The 18,599-nt window shown below is 41.6% G+C and overlaps 1 protein-coding gene across 3 annotated transcripts in view; it reads right to left on the reverse strand.

Annotated features, from left to right (window-relative positions):
* Nucleotides 1–18,599, reverse strand: part of LOC128666776 (zinc finger protein OZF-like) — a 110,606-nt gene that overhangs the window by 82,065 nt on the left and 9,942 nt on the right. For all 3 annotated transcript variants that reach the window (XM_053721561.1, XM_053721563.1, XM_053721562.1), the window contains one exon: nt 931–988. The gene's annotated coding sequence lies outside the window, so the exon portion shown is untranslated. The remainder of the gene's footprint in view (nt 1–930; nt 989–18,599) is intronic.

An 18,599-nucleotide genomic window follows, 5' to 3' on the forward strand; every position in this document is an offset into this window, starting at 1 on the left:
CACCTGTGCTCTAGTTCATTTTTTCTCAACCGCGGACCTCAAGTACCCCCAACAGGCCAGGTTTTCATTATAGCTGAACTTGTGCATATTTGAAATAATGAACTGATGGGTGAGAGCAGGTTAGTAACCATGGTTACTGCTCAGCTGATTATTTCACCTGTGCGCTGGTTCAGCTATCATGAAAACCAGGCCTGAAACACTGATTTAAATCAACCAAATATAAGGAGCATTCAACACCTGTATCTGAGCATTATTAACATTGTGTTCTCCCAGACGTACTACCCAGCTGATTTCACTGACCACCCGGCTGATTTCACTGAATTCACTGACCACCCGGCTGATTTCACTGACCACCCGGCTGATTTCACTGATTTCACTGACCACCCGGCTCATTTCACTGACCACTCAGCTCATTTCACTGACCACCCGGCTCATTTCACTGACCAACCAGCTGATTTCACTGACCAACCAGCTGATTTCAATGACCACCTGGCTATAATGTAAGCAAGCTAAAATTAAAAATTATTTCAATGTTTCTTGCAAAATTTACCATCAAATCAATTTATATTAAGAAACGTTTCTCTTTCATTATTCCCATAGATCATAACGTTTTAAACAACGTTCCAATTCACTTCTATTATCAAATTTGCTTTGTTCTCTTGGTATCCTTTGTTGAAAACCATACTTAAGTAGGCTCAGGATCTGGGAGATAGCTGCACTTATATACCTCTTGTAATTGGCTTACAAATGTGTTAGCTAGCTCCCAGTAGTGCATTGCTGCACCTTCAAAAAAGTATACCACGAGAATAAAGCAAAATTGACTAATACAGGTACAAAGCCCCAAATCTGGAATTCCAAGATCCAAACAACCTGAAATCAAAACTTTTTATTTAATATATATTTGTTTTTTAATAAAAAAATATCAATTACCATTTTTAATTCCTGCCTGTAAGTCACACTCTTCTCTTCCTGTGTCTGTTTTTGTGTCCTAAAATGCAAAATATATTTATTTAAAACAACAAATATGACCTTTCTGATTACAGTACTGAGGGTACTATGTATACAAAAGCATTCAAGGGACACTCAAGTCAAAATAAACTTTTATGATACAGAAAGAGCAGCAGTTTCAAGACACTTTCCAATTTACTTCCATTATCAAATTTTGCACAGTCTTTTTATATGCACACTTTCTGGGGAACAAGATCCTACTGAGCATGTGCAGAAGCTCACAGGGTATATGTATACTAGTCTGTGATTGGTTGATGTCTGTCACATGATACAGGGGGCCGGAAAATGGGAGAAAAAATATAAATTTGTCAGAAAAAAAAAATCTACTGCTTATTTGAAATTTCGAGTAAGTGTTAAATCATTGTCTTTTTATTATGCATTTTTTAATTATGTAATTCTACTGCATGGAGTGGTCCTTTAACTAGTATATAAAAATACCTTTAGCTGACATTATTATTATTATCATCATCATCATGTATTTGTAGAGCGCCAACAGATTCCGCAGTGCTATGAACATAGGTGGTATACAAAAACAGAATTTATGTCTTACCTGATAAATTCCTTTCTCCTACGGTGTGTCCGGTCCACGGCTTCATCCTTACTTGTGGGAATATTCTCCTCCCTAACAGGAAATGGCAAAGAGGCACACAGCAAAAGCTGTCCACACAGCCCCCCCTCTGGCTCCGCCCCCCAGTCATTCGACCGACGGTTAGGAGAAAAAGGAGAAACCATAGGGTGCCGTGGAGACTGTAGTGTATAGAGATAAAAATATTAAACCTGACAAAAAGCCAGGGCGGGCCGTGGACCGGACACACCGTAGGAGAAAGGAATTTATCAGGTAAGACATAAATTCTGTTTTCTCCTACATTGGTGTGTCCGGTCCACGGCTTCATCCTTACTTGTGGGAACCAATGCCAAAGCTTTAGGACACGGATGAAGGGAGGGAACAAGTCAGGTAACCTAAACGGAAGGCACCACGGCTTGCAAAACCTTTCTCCCAAAAACAGCCTCCGAAGAAGCATAAGTATCGAATTTGTAAAATTTGGCAAAAGTGTGCAGGGAAGACCAAGTCGCTGCCTTACAGATCTGATCAACAGAAGCCTCGTTCTTGAAGGCCCATGTGGAAGCCACAGCCCTAGTAGAGTGAGCTGTAATTTGTTCAGGAGGCTGCCGTACGGCAGTCTCATAAGCCAATCGGATGATGCTTTTAAGCAAAAAGGAAAGAGAGGTCGCAGTAGCTTTCTGCCCTCTCCTCTTACCAGAATAAACGACAAACAAGGATGATGTCTGTCTGAAATCCTTTTTTGCCTCTAAATAGAATTTTAAAGCACGGACCACATCAAAAATCAAAGTTGTGTAACAAACGTTCCTTCTTTGAAACTGGATTCGGACACAGAGAAGGAACAACTATTTCCTGGTTAATATTCCTGTTGGAAACCACTTTTGGAAGAAAACTAGGCTTGGTACGTAAAACTACCTTATCTGAATGGAACACCAGATAGGGTGAAGTACACTGCAAAGCAGACAATTCAGAAACTCTTCTAGCAGAAGAAATAGCAACCAAAAACAGAACTTTCCAAGATAGTAACTTAATATCTATGGAATGTAAGGGTTCAAACGGAACCCCTTGAAGAACTGAAAGAACTAAATTTAGACTCCATGGAGGAGTCATAGGTCTGTAGACAGGCTTGATTCTGACTAACGCCTGTACAAACGCCTGTACATCTGGCACTGCTGCCAGTCGTTTGTGCAACAAAACAGACAGAGCAGATATCTGTCCTTTTAAGGAACTAGCTGACAAACCTTTATCCAAACCCTCTTGGAGAAAGGAAAGTATCCTAGGAATTTTAATTTTATTCCAAGAGAATCCCTTGGATTCGCACCAACGGATATATTTTTGCCATATCTTATGGTAAATTTTCCTAGTCACCGGTTTTCTGGCTTGAACCAGAGTATCTATAACCGAATCTGAAAACCCACGCTTAGATAGAATCAAGCGTTCAATTTCCAAGCAGTCAGTTACAGAGAGACTAGATTTGGATGTTTGAATGGACCTTGTACTAGAAGATCCTGCCTCAAAGGTAGCTTCCATGGTGGAACCGCTGACATGTTCACCAGGTCTGCATACCAAGTCCTGCGTGGCCATGCAGGAGCAATTAGAATCACAGAGGCCTTCTCCTGCTTGATCCTGGCTACAAGCCTGGGAAGGAGAGGGAACGGTGGAAACACATAAGCCATATTGAACGACCAGGGCGCCACCAATGCATCCACTAGTGTCGCCTTGGGATCCCTGGATCTGGACCCATAGCGAGGAACCTTGGAGTTCTGACGGGACGCCATCAGATCCATATCTGGAGTGCCCCATAGTTGGGTTAACTGGGCAAAGACCTCCGGGTGAAGTTCCCACTCCCCCGGATGGAAAGTCTGACGACTCAGATAATCCGCCTCCCAGTTGTCTACTCCTGGGATGTGAATTGCAGACAGATGGCAGGAGTGATCCTCCGCCCATTTGATGATCTTGGATACCTCTCTCATCGCCAAGGAACTCTTTGTTCCCCCCTGATGATTGATGTACGCTACAGTCGTCATGTTGTCCGACTGAAACCTTATAAACCTGGTCTTCGCTAGTTGAGGCCAAGCCAGGAGCGCATTGAATATCGCTCTCAGTTCCAAAATGTTTATCGGGAAAAGAGACTCTTCCCGAGACCATAGACCCTGAGCTTTCAGAGAGTCCCAGACCGCGCGTCGTGACAATGACCCACTCTGGTCTGCGGAAACTCATTCCCTGAGACAGGTGATCTTGAGTCAACCACCAGAGGAGTGAGTCTCTGGTTACCTGGTCTACTTGAATTTGGGGAGACAAGTCTGCATAATCCCAATTCCACTGTTTGAGCATGCACAGCTGCAATGGTCTTAAATGAATTCGAGCAAAAGGAACCACGTCCATTGCTGCAACCATTAGTCCTATAACTTCCATGCACTGAGCTATGGAAGGCTGAGGAATAGAATGAAGAACTCGACAAGCTTTTAGAAGTTTTAACTTTCTGACCTCTGTCAGAAAAATCTTCATTTCCACAGAATCTATTATTGTTCCCAGAAAGGGAACCCTTGTGGACGGGGACAGGGAACTTTTTTCTATGTTCACCTTCCACCCGTGAGATCTTAGAAAGGCTAAAACAATGTCTGTATGAGCCCTTGCTTTGGAAAGGGACGACGCTTGGATTAGAATGTCATCTAGGTAAGGTGCTACAGCAATGCCCCTCGGCCTTAGAACCGTTAGAAGGGACCCTAGCACCTTTGTGAAAATTCTGGGGGCAGTGGCTAAACCGAATGGAAGAGCCACGAACTGGTAATGTTTGTCCAGAAAGGCGAACCTTAGGAACTGATGGTGATCTTTGTGGATAGGAATATGCAGGTACGCATCCTTTAAGTCCACGGTAGTCATATATTGACCCTCCTGGATTGTTGGTAAGATCGTCCGAATGGTTTCCATTTTGAAAGATGGAACTCTGAGGAATTTGTTTAGTATTTTAAAACCAGAATTGGCCTGAAAGTTCCCTCTTTTTTGGGAACTACAAACAGGTTTGAGTAAAAACCCAGACCTTGTTCCGCTGTTGGAACTGGGTGTATCACTCCCATCTTTAATAGGTCTCCTACGCAATGTAAGAATGCCTGTCTCTTTATCTGGTCTGAAGATAAGCGAGACATGTGGAACCTTCCCCTTGGAGGAAGTTCTTTGAACTCTAGAAGATACCCCTGAGAGACAATTTCTAGTGCCCAGGGATCCGGAACATCTATTGCCCAAGCCTGAGCAAAGAGAGAAAGTCTGCCCCCTACTAGATCCGGTCCCGGATCGGGGGCTACCTTTTCATGCTGTCATGGTAGCAGCAGCAGGCTTCTTGGCCTGTTTACCCTTGTTCCAGCCTTGCAATGGTTTCCATGCTGGTTTAGGCTGGGAAGCGTTACCCTCTTGTCTAGAGGCTGCAGAGTTAGAAGCCGGTCCGTTCCTGAAATTACGAAAGGAACGAAAATTAGACTTGTTCTTAGCCTTGAAAGGCCTATCCTGTGGGAGGGCATGGCCCTTTCCCCCAGTGATGTCAGAAATAATCTCCTTCAATTCTGGCCCGAAAAGGGTCTTACCTTTGAAAGGAATATTAAGTGATTTAGTTTTGGACGACACATCCGCCGACCAAGATTTTAGCCAAAGCACCCTGCGCGCCACTATTGCAACACCTGAGTTTTTTGCCGCTAATTTTGCTAATTGAAAAGCAGCATCCAAAATAAAGGAATTAGCCAACTTTAGTGCGTGAATTCTGTCCATGACTTCATCATATGGAGTCTCCTTTTGGAGCGAACTTTCTAGTTCCTCGAACCAAAAAGATGCAGCCGAGGTGACAGGAATAATGCACGAAATTGGTTGAAGAAGGAAACCTTGCTGAACAAAAATCTTTTTAAGCAATCCTTCCAATTTTTTATCCATAGGATCTTTGAAAGCGCAACTGTCCTCTATAGGAATAGTTGTGCGCTTTGCTAACGTTGAAACTGCCCCCTCTACCTTAGGGACCGTTTGCCATGCGTCCCTTCTGGGATCAACAATGGGGAACATTTTCTTAAATATAGGAGGTGGAACAAAAGGTATACCTGGCTTCTCCCACTCCTTATTCACTATGTCCGCTACCCTCTTGGGTATCGGAAAAGCATCAGCGTGCACTGGGATCTCTAAGAATTTGTCCATTTTGCACAACTTCTCTGGAATTACCAAAGAATCACAATCATCAAGAGTAGCTAGTACCTCCTTAAGCAGGGCGCGGAGATGTTCTAGCTTAAATTTAAATGCCACGATATCAGGTTCTGCCTGCTGAGAAATTTTTCCTGAATCAGAAATTTCTCCCTCGGACAGACCCTCCCTCACTGCCGATTCAGATTGATGTGAGGGTATAACAGATAAATTATCGTCAGCGCCTGCATGCTCATCCACTGTATTTAAAACTGAGCAATCACGCTTTCTGGGAAATGCTGGCAGTTTGGATAAAAGATTTGCTATAGAATTATCCATTACTGCTGTTAATTGCTGCATATTAACAAGCATTGGCGCGCTAGATGTACTAGGTATCGCCTGCGCGGGCAAAACTGGTGTTGACACAGAAGGAGAGGATGATGAACTATCCCCACTACCTTCATTTGAAGAATCATCTTGGGCAACCTTATTAAATGTGACAGTACTGTCCTTACTTTGTTTGGACGCCATGGCACAATTTGCACATACATTCAAAGCCCCAAGGCAGAACATACAGTGATCCGAGATGCCATTGCAGAAAATGAGGCCTCCTTCCTCTGCATACCAGAGTGAAGGGGCCTTTCTGACTAGATTAGGCGTCTAAACCTCTGCCAGGCATAATTAACACGTTCCCAAAAGTGTTTCTAAGTTCATAAAAACACTCCAAATGTCATAAGAATATGATATAAGCAAATCGATTTAGCCCACAATAGTGTCAACCAGTATAGAGCCCAATATATAAGCCTTTAATCTGTTACAGAGTCTAAGAAAATGGCTTACCGGTCCCATGAGGGAAAAAACTGACAGTCTTCTAGCATTACTATGTGTTGTTAGAAAAGAGACTGGTCATACCTGAAGCAGATAAGTCTGCAAACTGTTACCCCCAACTGAAGTTCTCTGGTTTCAACAGTCCTGTGTGGTAACAGCAATGGATTTTAGTTACTGGTGCTAAAATCATACTCCTCTTTTAACAGAACTCTTCATCACTTTCTGTTGTAGAGTAAATAGTACAAACAGGCACTATTTTAAAATAACAAACTCTTGATAGAAGAAATAAAACTACAAACTAACACCACAAACTCTTTACCATCCCCGTGGAGATGCTACTTGTTCAGAGCAGGCAAAGAGAATGACTGGGGGGCGGAGCCAGAGGGGGGCTGTGTGGACAGCTTTTGCTGTGTGCCTCTTTGCCATTTCCTGTTAGGGAGGAGAATATTCCCACAAGTAAGGATGAAGCCGTGGACCGGACACACCAATGTAGGAGAAAACAAAATTTATGCTTACCTGATAAATTCATTTCTCCTGTAGTGTGGTCAGTCCACGGGTCATCATTACTTCTGGGATATTATCTCCTCCCCTACAGGAAGTGCAAGAGGATTCACCCAGCAGAGCTGCTATATAGCTCCTCCCCTCTACGTCACCTCCAGTCATTCGACCAAAGGACCAACGAGAAAGGAGAAGCCCAAGGGTGTAGTGGTGACTGGAGTATAATCCAAAAAAATTTTTAGCCTGCCATAAAAAACAGGGCGGGCCGTGGACTGACCACACTACAGGAGAAATGAATTTATCAGGTAAGCATAAAATTTGTTTTCTCCTGTTAAGTGTGGTCAGTCCACGGGTCATCATTACTTCTGGGATACCAATACCAAAGCAAAAGTACACGGATGACGGGAGGGACAGGCAGGCTCTTTATACGGAGGGAACCACTGCCTGAAGAACCTTTCTCCCAAAAACAGCCTCCGAAGAAGCAAAAGTGTCAAATTTGTAAAATTTGGAAAAAGTATGAAGAGAAGACCAAGTTGCAGCCTTGCAAATCTGTTCAACAGAAGCCTCATTCTTAAAGGCCCAAGTGGAAGCCACAGCTCTAGTAGAATGAGCTGTAATTCTTTCAGGAGGCTGCTGTCCAGCAGTCTCATAGGCTAATCGTATTATGCTACGAAGCCAAAAAGAGAGAGAGGTAGCCGAAGCTTTTTGACCTCTCCTCTGGCCAGAATAAACGACAAACAGGGAAGACGTTTGACGAAACTCCTTAGTTGCCTGTAGATAAAATTTCAGGGCACGGACTACATCTAGATTGTGTAGCAGACGTTCCTTCTTCGAGGAAGGATTAGGACACAAGGATGGAACAACAATCTCTTGATTGATATTCCTGTTAGTGACCACCTTAGGTAGGAACCCAGGTTTAGTACGCAGAACTACCTTGTCTGAATGAAAAATCAGATAAGGAGAATCACAATGTAAGGCAGATAACTCAGAGACTCTTCGAGCCGAGGAAATAGCCATTAAAAACAGAACTTTCCAAGATAACAACTTGATATCAATGGAATGAAGGGGGGTAAAACATTAAGAACTAAGTTCAAACTCCATGGCGGAGCAACAGTTTTAAACACAGGCTTGATCCTAGCTAAAGCCTGACAAAAAGCTTGAACGTCCGGAACTTCTGACAGACGTTTGTGTAAAAGAATGGACAGAGCTGAAATCTGTCCCTTTAAAGAACTAGTGGATAACCCCTTTTCTAAACCTTCTTGTAGAAAAGACAATATCCTTGGAATCCTAACCTTACTCCATGAGTAACTCTTGGATTCGCACCAATATAAGTATTTACGCCATATTTTATGGTAAATCCTTCTGGTAACAGGCTTCCTAGCCTGTATTAAGGTATCAATAACTGGCTCAGAAAACCCACGTTTTGATAAAATCAAGCGTTCAATTTCCAAGCAGTCAGCTTCAGAGAAGTTAGATTTTGATGTTTGAATGGACCCTGGATCAGAAGGTCCTGTTTCAGAGGTAGAGACCAAGGCGGACAGGATGACATGTCCACTAGATCTGCATACCAAGTCCTGCGTGGCCATGCAGGTGCTATTAGAATCACTGATGCTCTCTCCTGTTTGATTCTGGCAATCAATCGAGGAAGCATCGGGAAGGGTGGAAACACATAAGCCATCCCGAAGGTCCAAGGTGCTGTCAAAGCATCTATCAGAACCGCTCCCGGATCCCTGGATCTGGACCCGTAGCGAGGAAGTTTGGCGTTCCGACGAGACGCCATGAGATCTATCTCTGGTTTGCCCCAACGTCGAAGTATCTGGGCAAAGACCTCCGGATGAAGTTCCCACTCCCCCGGATGAAAAGTCTGACGACTTAAGAAATCCGCCTCCCAGTTCTCCACTCCCGGGATGTGGATTGCAGACAGGTGGCAAGAGTGAGACTCTGCCCAGCGAATTATCTTTGATACTTCCATCATTGCTAGGGAGCTTCTTGTCCCTCCCTGATGGTTGATGTAAGCTACAGTCGTGATGTTGTCCGACTGAAACCTGATGAACCCCTGAGTTGTTAACTGGGGCCAAGCCAGAAGGGCATTGAGAACTGCTCTCAATTCCAGAATGTTTATTGGAAGGAGACTCTCCTCCTGATTCCATAGTCCCTGAGCCTTCAGAGAATTCCAGACAGCGCCCCAACCTAGTAGGCTGGCGTCTGTTGTTACAATTGTCCAGTCTGGCCTGCTGAATGGCATCCCCTGGACAGGTGTGGCCGATAAAGCCACCATAGAAGAGAATTTCTGGTCTCTTGATTCAGATTCAGAGTGGGGGACAAATCTGAGTAATCCCCATTCCACTGACTTAGCATGCACAATTGCAGCGGTCTGAGATGTAGGCGTGCAAAAGGTACTACGTCCATTGCCGCTACCATTAAGCCGATCACCTCCATGCATTGAGCTACCGACGGGTGTTGAATGGAATGAAGGACACGGCATGCATTTTGAAGCTTTGTTAACCTGTCTTCTGTCAGGTAAATCTTCATTTCTACAGAATCTATCAGAGTCCCCAAGAAGGGAACTCTTGTGAGTGGAAAGAGAGAACTCTTCTCTTCGTTCACCTTCCATCCATGCGACCTTAGAAATGCCAGTACTAACTCTGTATGAGACTTGGCAGTTTGAAAGCTTGAAGCTTGTATCAGAATGTCGTCTAGGTACGGAGCTACCGAAATTCCTCGCGGTCTTAGTACCGCCAGAAGAGTACCCAGAACCTTTGTGAAGATTCTTGGAGCCGTAGCCAGTCTGAATGGAAGAGCTACAAACTGGTAATGCCTGTCTAGAAAGGCAAACCTTAGATACCGGTAATGATTTCTGTGAATCGGTATGTGAAGGTAAGCATCCTTTAAATCCACTGTGGTCATGTACTGACCCTCTTGGATCATGGGCAGAATTGTTCGAATCGTTTCCATCTTGAACGATGGAACTCTTAGGAATTTGTTTAGGATCTTTAAATCCAAGATTGGCCTGAAAGTTCCCTCTTTTTTTGGGAACTACAAACAGATTTGAGTAAAACCCTTGTCCTTGTTCCGACCGCGGAACTGGATGGATCACTCCCATTAATAAAAGATCTTGTACGCAGCGTAGGAACGCTTCTTTCTTTATTTGGTTTGTTGATAACCTTGACAGATGAAATCTCCCTCTTGGGGGAGAGGATTTGAAGTCCAGAAGGTATCCCTGAGATATGATCTCTAACGCCCAGGGATCCTGAACATCTCTTGCCCAAGCCTGGGCGAAGAGAGAAAGTCTGCCCCCTACTAGATCCGGTCCCGGATCGGGGGCCCTCGATTCATGCTGTCTTAGGGGCAGCAGCAGGTTTCCTGGCCTGCTTGCCCTTGTTCCAGGACTGGTTAGGTTTCCAGCCTTGTCTGTAGCGAGCAACAGCTCCTTCCTGTTTTGGTGCAGAGGAGGTTGATGCTGTTCCTGCTTTGAAATTACGAAAGGAACGAAAATTAGACTGTCTAGCCCTAGGTTTGGCTTTGTCCTGAGGCAGGGCATGGCCTTTACCTCCTGTAATGTCAGCGATAATCTCCTTCAACCCGGGCCCGAACAAGGTTTGCCCTTTGAAAGGTATATTAAGCAATTTAGATTTAGAAGTAACATCAGCTGACCAGGATTTTAGCCACAGTGCTCTGCGTGCCTGAATGGCAAATCCGGAATTCTTAGACGTAAGTTTAGTTAAATGTACTACGGCATCTGAAATAAATGAGTTAGCTAACTTAAGGGCTTTAAGTTTGTCTGTAATCTCATCTAGTGTAGATGATTGAAGTGTCTCTTCCAGAGACTCAAACCAAAATGCTGCTGCAGCCGTGACAGGCGCAATACATGCAAGAGGTTGCAATATAAAACCTTGTTGAACAAACATTTTCTTAAGGTAACCCTCTAATTTTTTTATCCATTGGATCTGAAAAGGCACAGCTATCCTCCACCGGGATAGTGGTACGCTTAGCTAAAGTAGAAACTGCTCCCTCCACCTTAGGGACCGTTTGCCATAAGTCCCATGTGGTGGCGTCTATTGGAAACATTTTTCTAAATATCGGAGGGGGTGAGAACGGTACACCGGGCCTATCCCACTCCTTAGTAACAATTTCAGTATGTCTCTTAGGTATAGGAAAAACATCAGTACTCGCCGGTACCGCAAAATATTTATCCAACCTACACATTTTCTCTGGTATTGCAACTGTGTTACAATCATTCAGAGCCGCTAACACCTCCCCTAGTAATACACGGAGGTTTTCCAGCTTAAATTTAAAATTTGAAATATCTGAATCCAATCTATTTGGATCAGAACCGTCACCCACAGAATGAAGTTCTCCGTCCTCATGTTCTGCCGCCTGTGACGCAGTGTCTGACATGGCCCTAATATTATCAGCGCACTCTGTTCTCACCCCAGAGTGATCACGCTTGCCTCTAAGTTCTGGTAATTTAGCCAAAACTTCAGTCATAACAGTAGCCATATCCTGTAATGTGATTTGAAATGGCCGCCCAGATGTACTCGGCGCTACAATATCACGCACCTCCCGAGCGGGAGATGTAGGTACTGACACGTGAGGCGAGTTAGTCGGCATAACTCTCCCCTCGTTGTCTGGTGAAATATGTTCAATTTGTACAGATTGACTTTTATTTAAAGTAGCATCAATACAGTTAGTACATAAACTTCTATTGGGCTCCACTTTGGCATTAGCACATATAGCACATGTATCTTCCTCTGAATCAGACATGTTTAACACACTAGCAATTAACTAGCAACTTGGAAATGCTTTTTTAAGTAATTTACAATAATCTGAAAACGAACTGTGCCTATAAGAAGCACAGAAAAAATTATGACAGTTGAAAATAATTAAGTTATAGCATCAATCTTTGTCAGAAATATACAATTTTAGCAAAGGATTGTTCCCATTAGCAAAGGATAACTAACCCAGGCAGCAGAAAAAAATACACAAATAAACGTTTTTTATCACAGTCAACTACAATCTTCACAGCTCTGCTGTGATGATTACCTCCCTCAAAAAAGGCTTTGGAGATCCCTGAGTTCTGTAGAGATGAACCGGATCATGCAGGAAGAAAATGAACCTCTGACTGAGTTTTTTGATGCGTAGTAAAAGCGCCAAAAATGGCCCCTCCCCCTCACACATAACAGTGAGAGAGATCAGTGAACTGCTTTAATTTAAACAAAAACTATTGCCAAGTGGAAAAAATAGTGCCCAAAACATTTTTTCACCCAGTACCTCAGAGAAATAAACGTTTTTACATGCCAGCAAAAAAACGTTTAACCTCAATAAATTAATTGTTATTTAAAACCTATTGCAAGTCCCTGCAAATTAGGTTAAGTCTATGCATACAGTATAAATCCAGTGAAGTACCATTCCCCAGAATACTGAAGTGTAAAATATACATACATGACAGCCTGATACCAGCTACATCTACTGCATTTAAGGCTGAGTTTACATTATAACGGTATGGCAGGATTTTCTCATCAATTCCATGTCAGAAAATAACAAACTGCTACATACCTCTTTGCAGATTAATCTGCCCGCTGTCCCCTGATCTGAAGTTTACCTCTCCTCAGATGGCCGAGAAACAGCAATATGATCTTAACTACTCCGGCTAAAATCATAGAAAAAACTCCGGTAGATTCTTCTTCAAATTCTACCAGAGAATGAATAACACACTCCGGTGCTATTATAAAATAACAAACTTTTGATTGAAGTTAATAAACTAATTAAATCACCACAGTCCTCTCACACATCCTATCTATTCGTTGGGTGCAAGAGAATGACTGGGGGTGACGTAGAGGGGAGGAGCTATATAGCAGCTCTGCTGGGTGAATCCTCTTGCACTTCCTGTAGGGGAGGAGATAATATCCCAGAAGTAATGATGACCCGTGGACTGACCACACTTAACAGTTGAAATAACATTTACAGGGGTCAAGTAGGTAGAGGGCCCTGCCAAGAGTTGCACTGTTTTAGTCGGCTCTTATGAATGTGAACTACAAACAGCTGGGCTCATAGGCTTAAATGCTATGGGGTTTAAGGGGATAGCTATGGAGTTAGGAAAGGTTAGTGTAGGTTGTATGTGTCCCTGAATAGTAGAGTCTTCAGGGAGCGCTTTAAACTTTCAAAACTAGGGGAGAGTCTTGTGGAGCGAGGCAGAGAGTTCCATAAGATGGGAGCCAGTCTGGAGAAGTCCTGTAAACGGGAATGTGGAGGTAACAAGAGAGGAGGAGAGTAGGAGATCATGAGCGGAGCGAAGGGGACGAGAGGGAGAGTATCTGGAGACAAGGTCTGAGATGTAGGGGGGAGCAGTGCAGCTGAGGGCTTTGTGTGTCAAAGTGAGAATTTTTTGTTTAATTCTGAAGGCAAGAGGAAGCCAGTGAAAAGATTGGCAGAAAGGTGCAGCAGATGAAGAGCGACGTGTAAGGAAGATAAGCCTTGCAGGGGCATTCATTATAGATTGTAAAGGAGCTAGGTGGCAGCTAGGGAGACTAGAGAGGACAGAGTTGCAGTAGTCGAGATGGGAAAGGATGAGAGAGTGGATTAAAATCTTAGTTGTGTCTTGTGTAAGGAAATGTCTAATTTTAAAGATGTTTTTAAGGTGGAAGCAGCAGGCTTTAGCCAAGGACTGAATGTGAGGAGTGAAAGAGAGATCTGAGTCAAGTGTGACCCCAAGACATCGGGCATGTGGGGTTGGGGTAATGATGGAATTATAAACAGTTATAGAGAAATGGGAGGTGTAGATTTTGGAAGGGGGGAAAATAAGGAGCTCAGTTTTGGAGAGATTTAGCTTGAGGTAGTGAGAGGACATCCAAGATGAGATATGAGAGAGACAGTTAGTGACACGGGTTATCAAGAAAGGAGATAGTTCTGGTGCAGAGAGGTAGATTTGGGTGTCGTCGGCATACAAATGATAATAAAACTTGTGGAACTTTATTAAGGAACCTAATAATGAGTGTAGATTGAGAATAGAAGGGGTCCGAGGACAGAGCCTTGCGGTACCCCAACAGAAAGAGGTAACAGGGCAGAGGATGCCCCAGAGAAGGCTACACTAAAGGTACGGTTAGACAGATAGGAAGAGAACCACGAGAGAGCAGTGTTGCAAATGCCAATGGAATAGAGGGTTTGGAGCAAAAAAGGGTGGACGACAGTATCAAAGGCTGCATACAGATCAAGGAGGATAAGCAGAGAGATATGGCCTTTGGATTTTGCTGAAAGTAGATTGTTGGTAACCTTAACAATTGCTGTCTCTGTGGAGTGTAGGGGTGAAATTCAGATTGCAGTGGGTCAAGGAGGGAGTTTAATGCAAGGAAATGAGATAGACGTGCATATACTAGCTTTTCAAGAAGCTTTGAGGCAAGAGGGAGTAGGGAAATATGTATAAGCAGTTATCTTATATAGGTTTACCTTTCTTTTACCTCCACCATTACTCAAAATGAGTATTGCTTTTTCTCTGGAAATAAGCTTCACCACGCAGCAAATCAAACCTATCTCCCGCTGATGAGAGGAGTTAATAAACTTTAAACAGCTGTCCAGAAGTGGTTTGTTTTTTGCTGCACCTATCTCCCAAAAAGGAATTGCTGTGGTTGAACACAGTATTGGAAGCAAAAAGCATGGGATACTATCTATCTAATTTGCATCTCTTACCCAGAGTCCTCTGGTGCATTGGTAACAATTTATATAGAGTACTTCTGGGAAATAGCAAGCAGGAATACTTGCCTAATTTTACAAAGTCTCTATACAATAATTCTAGGACTTTTATGAAATGGAGGCTTTTAATCTCCTGCTTTTATTTCCACTATAACTCAAATTAATATTATTTTGTCCTTATTCAGGCTAAAGTAAAGATTTGATGTATCATGACAGAAATCATTTCTTTTTATCAGTACCCACAAGCATCCCAGATTATGTATCCCTACCCGGGCTGGTGCTTACTCACTGTGACTGACTCATCTGTGCTCAGAAATGTAGTAACCTGAATATTACCCTCGTTTTATTGAAGCATAATTTAAGTGACATAATGTTAAAGAACTATAAGTGTGTTTTGTGTAGTGTTTTCTCTTTAAAAGGGACATTAAACGCTAAATAAATACCAGATAGAATGAGGCATTAAAATAAAAGATTAGTCTGAGAATAGCATATGGATGTGTTTTTTAAAGTTTCATTCAATGCTTAAATATTGACAAAATTAGTGTAAAGTTTTAGTGTCTATAAAACAATGGGAGCTGCCATGTTGTAACTTAGGTTGTGACCAATTAGGGACATGTATAAATAGATCACTAGAGTGTGCAGCCAATGGCTGTGTGGTATATAACAGTGTTCTGCACTTCCATGTCTAACAGGAACTGAAAAGCTCACAATTTCAGAACGGAATTACAGGAAAAGAGGGACAAAATAAATAATTATAGTATATTGCAACGTTTTTTTATATATCCTATTTATTTTACCATCTCAAAGTGTTTAATGTCCCTTATTACGCTAATAATTTAAAAGATATGCTGCATTTGCATTCAGCAAAACTGGAATTTAAAACAAATTCCTTAAAACAGAAAACTGTATACTTGTTTGACCTACTACTATTTACATGTTGTAGCTTGGGTACTTAGTGTAAACTTTATGCCTGTAAATGACCACTGAACTCACCATTTTAAAGTGATGGTAAGATTTCCAAATTGTATAATCAGACCCAGAATGGTAACGATATTTTAGAAGGACTTTAATTAATCTATTCTAATAAAGATGCGCTATAACTTACTTTTTAATATAGAGATGGTATTCTAATACCCCATCCGCCCAAAAGTTTTTTTTTTTTTCTTGTGAGCTGTTTTAACTATTCTCCAATCTGCGCTGTAGCTATATGGCACTCACAAAAAAATTTTGTGTGGCTAGAACACTGATCGGAGAATAGTCCAAACCGTCAGCTCAAAAAAATTAAAAATTTACTTTTTAAGTGGGCAGCTGGAGTGCCTGGTAATAGAATTTAATCACTATATTAAAAAGAAAGTTACAGCTCATCCTCATTAGAATAGATGAATTAAAAGGTGTTAATATTATTCTCTATTTATCTCTAATTATATCAATATAAAAAGTAATATATGTCTGTTTATTTAAATACCTGTTAAATAAATGTGTACTGATTAACAAAGCGTAATCAGTGCTAAACCCCCTTTTCGGAAGACAATAGGGCAGGCTACCCCAAGTCATTTATCTTAACTGCACATGAGCAGAGTTCATGCCCTATCTGCGTATTCGTTTGTGATTGGTTAGCAAGGATTATTTTGTTCAAGGGGACAGGGAAATCAGAGGCAAGATAACATAATATGCTCATTTGACAAAATAAAGCTGCATTATTCATCGCAAAAAATCTTCTTAGATTTGAAAGTACATTGTTATACAGCTTAGAATTTGTGTATAATGTAACTTTAATGGTACTTTCTACAAAAATGCTGAGAAACACTGACCCACCCAGCAGATCATGCACTTTTTAAAAAAAAAGTTTGCTTTAAAAAGGGACGACACCCACTTTTTTCTTTCATGATTCAGATAGAGAATACGAAGCATGTTCCGAGTTTGGCTGAGGGCCGATACGCTCCAGAGTGCTCTGTTCTAATCAAAGCCTCGGGCACCGCAACCTCCTCTGGGAAACCTAACCATGGGTCACAGCCTGCACGTCTTGTAGTTCTCTGTCTGGGAAATACTCTTTCGAATCTATCTATCGAATATATTGAATCTATCAAATGAATGTATCTATCGAATCTATGTATTTAATATTATCTATCTATCTATCTATCTATCTAATCTATCTCGTGGCTGTACTGTTATCTAACGGCCACTTGTCTGTCGGAATATTATCCGTCTGATAACAGTCCGGCCACGGAGAATTCGGTTTTAAACAACTTTCCAATTTACCTCTATTATCTATTTTGCTTCCTTCTCTCAGTATCGTTTTGTTGAAGAAACAGCAATGCACATGAGTGAGTCAATAATAATATGAGGCATATATGTGCAGCAACCAATCAGCAGCTCCTGAGCCTATCTAGATATGCTTTTTAACAAATGGTACAATAGGAACAAAACAAATTAGATGATAGAAATAAATTGGAAAGATGTTTAAAATGGAATTATTTCTCTGAATCACGAAAGAAAGAAAAATTGGGTTTTATGTCCCTTTAATACCTAAAAAAACGAAAAGTCACCATAATGATGTATTTGTTGTTTATGCAAACCTACTGCAGTTACTGTTCCTTTAAAAGAAAAAGAAAAACAGGAAAAACAACACTTGTATGTTCCAAGGCTTGATCAGAGAACAGTAGTAAAGTAAAAGGCAAACAACCTGTTTCTGCCTCATGGGCACATCAGGGATAATTAGCAGACAGTTCGGATTGTCACTTTAACCCTTAAAGGGACAGTTGTTTAAAAAGATAGATAATCCCTTTATTACCCATTCCCCAGTTTTGCATTAAACACAGTTATATTAATACTTTTTACCTCTGTGATTACCTTGTATCTATGCCCTTGCACACTGCCTCCTTATCTCAGTTCTTTTGACAGACTTGCATTTTAGCCAATTAATGCTGACTCTTAAATAACTTCACGTGTGTGAGCACAGTGTTATCTAAATGAAACACATGAACTAATGCCCCTCTAGATGTGGGAAAAAAACAGGTTTAGCTTTCAACTAAGAATGCCAAGAGAACAAAGCAAAATTGGTGATAAAAGTAATTTGGAAAGTTGTGTAAAAGTATCTGAATCATGGAAGTTTAATTTTGGACTTGACTGTCACTTTAATACACAATGATGGATTGCCAGGTAACTTTACAAGAAACTGTTTATTATTACAACTCCTGGTGAGACGAGCCGTCTGCCTTCTTGTTTAGCATATAACATAGTACTTCCTGTCTACGCCCCCATGTACCCACACATCTATGCATATGTGCAACATAAAATGTGGGGTACCATGTCAATTTAATTAATCCAATTTACCAGCTTGAGACAAATAGATCATTTAACTTTATTTTGTCATTTGAAATAGCGGTTTATGACCGTTGTAACCCCACCTGGAGATAATAAAATGTTCATGTTTCATTGTTCTAAGTATTCGTCTTTGACTATACAGTGAGAAATTAGGAGGACTTTGGGTATGTATACAGAAAGATAAGCTTTCCCTGCAAGATCAGCCCTTTTGATTGAGTTGTGGTTTCAATGAGCAGAAACAGCTATTCTATAGTAAAATAAAACTAAAGGAGCAATTTCACACACATTTAAAACTTTGTAGCTGGTAAAACAAGTCATTTGAAGCACATTTGACCCCTTAAGGACCACAGCACTTTTCCATTTTCTGTCCGTTTGGGACCAAGGCTATTTTTACATTTCTGCAGTGTTTGTGTTTAGCTGTAATTTTCCTCTTACTCATTTACTGTACCCACACATATTATATACCGTTTTTTTCTCGCCATTAAATGGACTTTCTAAAGATACCATTATTTTCATTATATCTTATAATTTACTATAA

The sequence above is a fragment of the Bombina bombina genome, chromosome 7 (genome assembly GCF_027579735.1).
Source record: "Bombina bombina isolate aBomBom1 chromosome 7, aBomBom1.pri, whole genome shotgun sequence".
Lineage (NCBI taxonomy): Eukaryota > Metazoa > Chordata > Amphibia > Anura > Bombinatoridae > Bombina > Bombina bombina.